Raw genomic sequence first — 6,744 nt, forward strand, 5'->3', positions numbered from 1 at the left:
AACTGAGGCCGCAGCTTGGGTGGAGGGGGGCCGCATCCAAGGGTCCTTCCACTCCGTGTGTACACCGTCAACCACATATAACCTCAGCAACTCCTCCACTTCACAGGACACAACTCAGGCAGACAACCAACACAACCAAACAAAACAGAAGACAAAGGTAAAGAAAGAGGCTTCCTTTCCCTAAAGGCATGTCCACCAGGCGCCGTTGCTCCCGGGTGTTTTCTAGCGCTGTCCTGAAGCCATCGCCGTGTCCTGCGGACTCAGTAAGAAGCACAGCCTCCTCTAAGGCAGCCAGAGTGACGCGGGGATGGAGCGGGGGACTGGAAAACAGGGAGGGAACTCATTAAACAGACGGCAGAGCGGGAGACTCAGCTGGTGTCTGCAGTGGTTGTTATGACCGTGGAACAAAACAGCCCCCGACGACACCGCTGACCCTCCGGTTAGACGGGGCCCTGCAGGGACAGCTCGTCTCTGGTCCTGGTTTGGAATCACCTGCAGGTTCGCTCAGCCGCAGGCCTGCCGGTCAATGCCGGCCGTCGACTGGGATCTGAGCTGGGGTTGCCGGCCTCACGCCAGAATGTGGCCTCTCCCTGTGGTCCGGGCTTCCGTGCGGCTGGCCGCTGGTCCCAGGGAGCAGCCCCAGAGGGAGAGCCCGGCAGAAACGGCATCCTAGTCTGAGACCTCATCTCCGAAGTCACACAGCATCACTGGGACTGCAGTGAGCTAGGCTGAGCCCGCTCAGGTTCACGGGGAGGTGGGGGGAGACGTCGCCTCTCGGGAAGAGTGGCAATGTGGCCGTCTCTGGAAAGTGGAACCCGCCTCCGTCCCCCTTCACTTCCATCTTCGCTCGCTGTGCTGTGACTTCACTCTTCGTCACAGCAAGGAGGGCCTGCCTGCTGTGGACGCCATGGGGACACAGGCTGCTCCGGGACCTCTCTGGGCTCCGTCCTCTCTGCTCCCCCCACGCTCAGATCTCTCGCCCTTGGCCACGGCTCCCATGTCCTCTCAGCCTGTTAACTCTGTGGCCCTGGACAGGAGGCCGTGTCAGCCTCACTGCAGCAGAGTCAGTGCTGAGACCGCCGGGGACAGTCCTCCTTGGTGCCAGCTCAGGCAGACCCTGGGGTGGACACAGTGTGACCCTGCGGGGAGGTAACTTGGAGAGGCGTGATCTCCACAGGCTCCTGCAGATGCCCCGCCTGCAGGAGTGCACCCCTCCTCATGGGCGCTGTTCCTGGAGGGGTCGTCCAGGGGTTGTTCATTGTGCTTAAGGCCAGCTGCTTCAGTTGACGGGATAGCTGTAAATCCTCTAGGCAACGGGCATTGCTTTGCTCTGAAAATGGTATCTTGGTTGAAAGTAAGAAAGGCTCAGGAGTAAGAAAGGCACTTCTCAATGAAGTGGCCACTTGTCTTGATTAGCTCAGAAACATCCAGCTGTCTTGCTAAGCTGTTCATGCATCTGCCTAGCCACTCTGCCCCATCCACCCATCCACCCATCAATCCACCTATCCATCCACCTACCTATCATCTGCCCACCCATCCGTCCATCCAGTCACCCATCCACCTACTACCCATCCATCCCCATACTACATACCTATCTATCCATCCACCCTATCTATCCACCTGCTTGTCCATTTACCTATCTGTCCATCCGTCATCCACCCACCCATCCACTATCCATCCAGCCACCCCATGCATCCATCCATCCACCTACCTACCACATCTGTGCACTCATCCATCCACCATCCACCCACACCCATACCACATGGTTGGATGGTGGGGGTGGGCCCTGCCATGGAGCAGGGAGTTACACCCCAGTCTCAGGGCAGGGTGACGTGCTGGGAGGAGCTTGGGGCTGGCACTCAGGAGGCCTGGATTTGAGCCTTGGCTGTGCTGCCGTCTCTGTGTGTGACCTTGGGGTGACTCTCCTTCCTCCAGACTGGATTTCTGTTTCTCTGATGAAACTACGGACCCAGGGCAGTTGGAGAGCAGAAGTGACTTGGCCTCGTGGATGGGGAGGTGGTTGCAAGGAAACAAAAGGAATTGTTTGCAAAGGGAGGACCATGGTTAATGCAGGTCAAACGATGGAGTCACACACAGCGGGCGTGGGCCCAGAACACAGCGGGGCGGCCCTTCCCTGGGGCCTGGGCTGCGAAGGCACGAGGGCTGTGCGAGTGGAGCCAGGCAGGGTCTGGTCTGAGCCTCAGAGATGGCGGGTCCTGGCACCCTCCAGGCTTCTGTGCCACCAGGCCTGCTCATGAGCCACCCTGACCCCCTTTCAGGTGTTAAAGCAGGCAGAGGACCATCAACCCAGGGGGCAGCTATGAAAACTAGCTGGCGAAGGTCGCGGTGGTGATGGATGTGGAGCAGCCGCCAGGTGGGCTGGTCTGGGCTCCAGGCCGGGAGACCCCGTGGGCCATCGGGGCAGGCCACCTGGAAAGCAGCCTTGAAGAAGCCAGAAGACGTTGGAGGTGGAGATGGCAGGGAGGGTGCTGAGGGCGGTTGGGGTAGTGACCAGGATGGACACACAGCCTTCTCATGTTTGCCTGTAGGGCCATGTGTGTGTGTGTTTACCGAATCACGCCTGGGTGTGTAGTCGCTTCAGTTGTGTCTGACTCCTTGCAGCCCTATTGACTGTAGCCCTCCAGACTCCTCCTCCATGGGATTCCCCAGGCAAGAATACTGCAGTGGGTTGCTATGCCCTTCTCCAAGGTAGCTGCCTGACCGAGGGATCGAACCGGGGTCTCCTGCATTGCAGGCGGATTCTTTACCAGCTGAGCTACCAGGGGAGCCCTTACTGAGTCTCAATCTAGGCTTTAAGGCTTAAGTGACCCACGGCCATCCTTACGGCCTTCCTTGTTTTTGTGAGAGATGGGAAGAGCCAAGTGGGAGGGCTGGTGGATAGCTGAGGGCAGGGTCTCCTCCTTGACAAGGTCAGCACCCAGAGACACGGCCCCGGGGGTGGTGTCTGAGACTGTGTGAACGTTCCTGGCCTCCCGGCCCCCGCTGTTCCAGGGGGGTTGTTCAAATGCTCTCCCAGCAGCAGCTCTGCAAGTGTCCTGCCCCTGGGAGCTGGCTGGGACTGCGAGTCTTGCCCGAAGGAAGAGGAGGTGTGGCGTTCCCAGGGTCCGAGGGACAGGAGGCCTCCGAGGCTGCTTGCCTCCTGTCCCGCAGGCGTGGGACGCCCTCAGTGGGACCCGACTGTGCGTCTAGCGGCTGCCTCCCTCCATCCAGGGGCAGGAAACCCTTAAAGGGGGTGACAGACAGTTGGGGTTCTCCGGACTCAGGGCTGTGGGCTGGGGGGGGGGCACCTTGTGGTGCAGAAGAAAAGCCGTGCAGCCCCGTCGCGATGTGGCTGGAGACTCTGGGTGCTGTGTGTATTCAGGGCCTCAGAGCAGCCTCTGGAGTGGGGTGGGGCGGAGACCGGGGGTGCACCCCAGGGTACCTGGGGTCCATCTCTTGCCCTCCATCCCTCAAGTGCACAGGCCTGTGCTCATAGGGCCCGAGGGGAGGGGCGGGGGCAGGAAGGAGGTATGAGAGGCCTGTGGGGCGGGGGCTCCCTGGGGAGGCAGCCTGGAGGCTTTGGGCTGGCTGAAGGTCCAGGGGAGATGGAGCTCCTTCTGCACTGGAGCTTGGGCTGCCTGGGCACCAGGGGGTGGGGCTTGTGGGGGTGGGGCTTGTGAGGGCGGGGTTGGGGGCTTTCTGGGGTGGGCCTGGAGAGGGCCTGGAGCTCACCCTCCAGCCTCCCCGCCTCTGCCACACGACGCAGGGATCCCTGCCACCACAGACCTGACCCAGCATAACGCCTTGTTCAGGGCCGGGCTGGTGAGCTTTGTGGGGCTTCGTGGAGTAATCCCTGGTCCTGGGCCACTCTTGGCCCCTTTGCCTACCTTCTGCCTGGCCTGGCTTGCCATCCTGTACCCAGCCAATATCTCTGTCATTCAGGGGCAGTCCTAATGCCTCCTCCTCCAAGAAGCCACCCCTGATCCAGCCCTGGTGGATGTGGTGTGCCTCCTGCCTGTGGGCCCCACTTCCTGTCCTGCCACAGCCAGGCCCCCAGAGCTAGGACTAGTGGGTGTGCAGGTCTAGTGGGTATGCAGGACTAGAGGGTGTTCAGGACTAGTGGGTGTGCAGGTCTAGTGGGTATGCAGGACTAGAGGGTGTTCAGGACTAGTGGGTGTGCAGGTCTAGTGGGTATGCAGGACTAGAGGGTGTTCAGGACTAGTGGGTGTGCAGGTCTAGTGGGTGTGCAGGTCTAGTGGGTGTCTCAGGACTAGTGGGTATCTCAGGACTAGTGGGTATGTGGGTCTAGTGGGTGTGCAGGTCTAGTGGGTGTCTCAGGACTAGTGGGTGTGGAGGTTTGGTGGGTGTACAGGTCTAGTAAGTGTGCAGGACTAGTGGGTGTGCAGGACTAGAGGGTGTGCAGGTCCAGTGGGTGTCCAGGTCTAGTGGGTGTGTAGGTCTAGTGGGTGTGCAGGTCTAGTGGGTGTGTAGGTCTAGTGGGTGTGCAGGTCTAGTGGGTGTCCAGGACTAGAGGGTGTGCAGGTCCAGTGGGTGTCCAGGTCTAGTGGGTGTGTAGGTCTAGTGGGTGTGCAGGTCTAGTGGGTGTGTAGGTCTAGTGGGTGTGCAGGTCTAGTGGGTGTCCAGGTCTAGGGGGTGTGCAGGTCTAGGGGATGTGTAGGTCCAGTGGGTGTGCAGATCTAGTGGGGGTCCAGGTCTAGTGGGTGTCTCAGGACTAGTGGGTGTGCAGGTCTAGTGGGTGTGCAGGACTATGGGTGTGCAGCTCTAGTGGGTCTCCAGGTCTAGTGGGTGTCTCAGGACTAGTGGGTGTGCGGGTCTAGTGGGTGTGTAGGACTAGAGAGTGTGCAGGTCTAGTGGGTATGCAGATCTACTTGGTGTCCAGGTCTAGTGGGTGTGCAGGACTAGTGGGTGTGCAGGTCTAGTGGGTGTCCAGATCTAGTGGGTGTGTTAGGACTAGTGGGTGTCTCAGGACCAGTGGGTCTGCAGGACTAGTGGGTGTGCAGGTCTAGTGGATGTCTCAGGACTAGTGGGTATCTCAGGACTAGTGGGTGTGCAAGTCTAGTGGGTGTCCAGGTCTAATGGGTGTCTCAGGACTAGTGGGTGTGCAGGTCTAGTGGGTGTCTCAGGACTAGTGGGTATCTCAGGACTAGTGGGTGTGGAGGTCTAGTGGGTGTGCAGATCTACTGGGTGTCCAGGTCTAGTGGGTGTCTCAGGACTAGTGGGTGTCCAGGTCTAGTGGGTGTCCAGGTCTAGTGGGTGTCTCAGGACTAGTGGGTGTGCAGGACTAGTGGGTGTCTCAGGACTAATGGGTGTGCAGGACTAGTGGGTGTCTCAGGACTAGTGGGTGTGGAGGTCTAGTGGGTGTGCAGATCTACTGGGTGTCCAGGTCTAGTGGGTGTCTCAGGACTAGTGGGTGTCCAGGTCTAGTGGGTGTCCAGGTCTAGTGGGTGTCTCAGGACTAGTGGGTGTGCAGGACTAGTGGGTGTCTCAGGACTAATGGGTGTGCAGGACTAGTGGGTGTCTCAGGACTAGTGGGTGTGGAGGTCTAGTGGGTGTGCAGATCTACTGGGTGTCCAGGTCTAATGGGTGTCCAGGTCTATGGGTGTCTCAGGACTAGTGGGTGTGCAGGACTAGTGGGTGTCTCAGGACTAGTGAGTGTGCAGGTCTAGTGGGTGTGTAGGTCTAGTGGGTGTGCAGGACTAGAGGGTGTGCAGGTCCAGTGGGTGTCCAGGTCTAATGGGTGTGCAGGTCTAGTGGGTGTGTAGGTCTAGTGGGTGTGCAGGTCTAGTGGGTGTCCAGGTCTAGGGGGTGTGCAGGTCTAGTGGGTTGTCCCCATCTAGTGGGTGTCTCAGGACTAGTGGGTGTGCAGGTCTAGTGGGTGTGCAGGACTAGTGGGTGTGCAGCTCTAGTGGGTGTCCAGGTCTAGTGGGTGTCTCAGGACTAGTGGGTGTGCAGGTCTAGTGGGTGTGTAGGACTAGAGAGTGTGCAGGTCTAGTGGGTATGCAGATCTACTTGGTGTCCAGGTCTAGTGGGTGTGCAGGACTAGTGGGTGTGCAGGTCTAGTGGGTGTCTCAGGACTAGTGGGTATCTCAGGACTAGTGGGTGTGCAGGTCTAGTGGGTGTCTCAGGACTAGTGGGTATCTCAGGACTAGTGGGTGTGCAGGCCTAGTGGGTGTCTCAGGACTAGTGGGTATCTCAGGACTAGTGGGTGTGGAGGTCTAGCGGGTGTGCAGATCTACTGGGTGTCCAGGTCTAGTGGGTGTCCAGGTCTAGTGGGTGTCTCAGGACTAGTGGGTGTGCAGGATTAGTGGGTGTCTCAGGACTAGTGGGTGTGCAGGACTAGTGGGTGTCTCAGGACTAGTGGGTGTGGAGGTCTAGTGGGTGTGTAGGTCTAGTGGGTGTGTAGGTCTAGTGGGTGCGTAGGACTAGAGGGTGTCCAGGTCTAGTGGGTGTCCGGGTCTAGTGGGTGTCCAGGACTAGAGGGTGTCCAGGTCTAGTGACCATCCCCCCTTACCCCATCACAGGGAGATGGAGGGCCCACAGACAGATGGGGCAGCGGAGTGGCTGAGAGAGAGCCTGGGCCGGGCAGAGGGGCTGGGGAGATGGAGGGGCTAGAACGGCTAAGGGGGACACGGCCTAGGCTGAGGAGCCAGAGCTGCAGCGGGCAGCCCTCTTCCCCATCCAGCAGGTAGGTCTGCTTCCAGAAAACAGATTCAGGAGGCCTGG

Source organism: Capra hircus, chromosome 14 (assembly GCF_001704415.2).
Source record: "Capra hircus breed San Clemente chromosome 14, ASM170441v1, whole genome shotgun sequence".
NCBI classification, from domain to species: Eukaryota; Metazoa; Chordata; class Mammalia; order Artiodactyla; family Bovidae; genus Capra; species Capra hircus.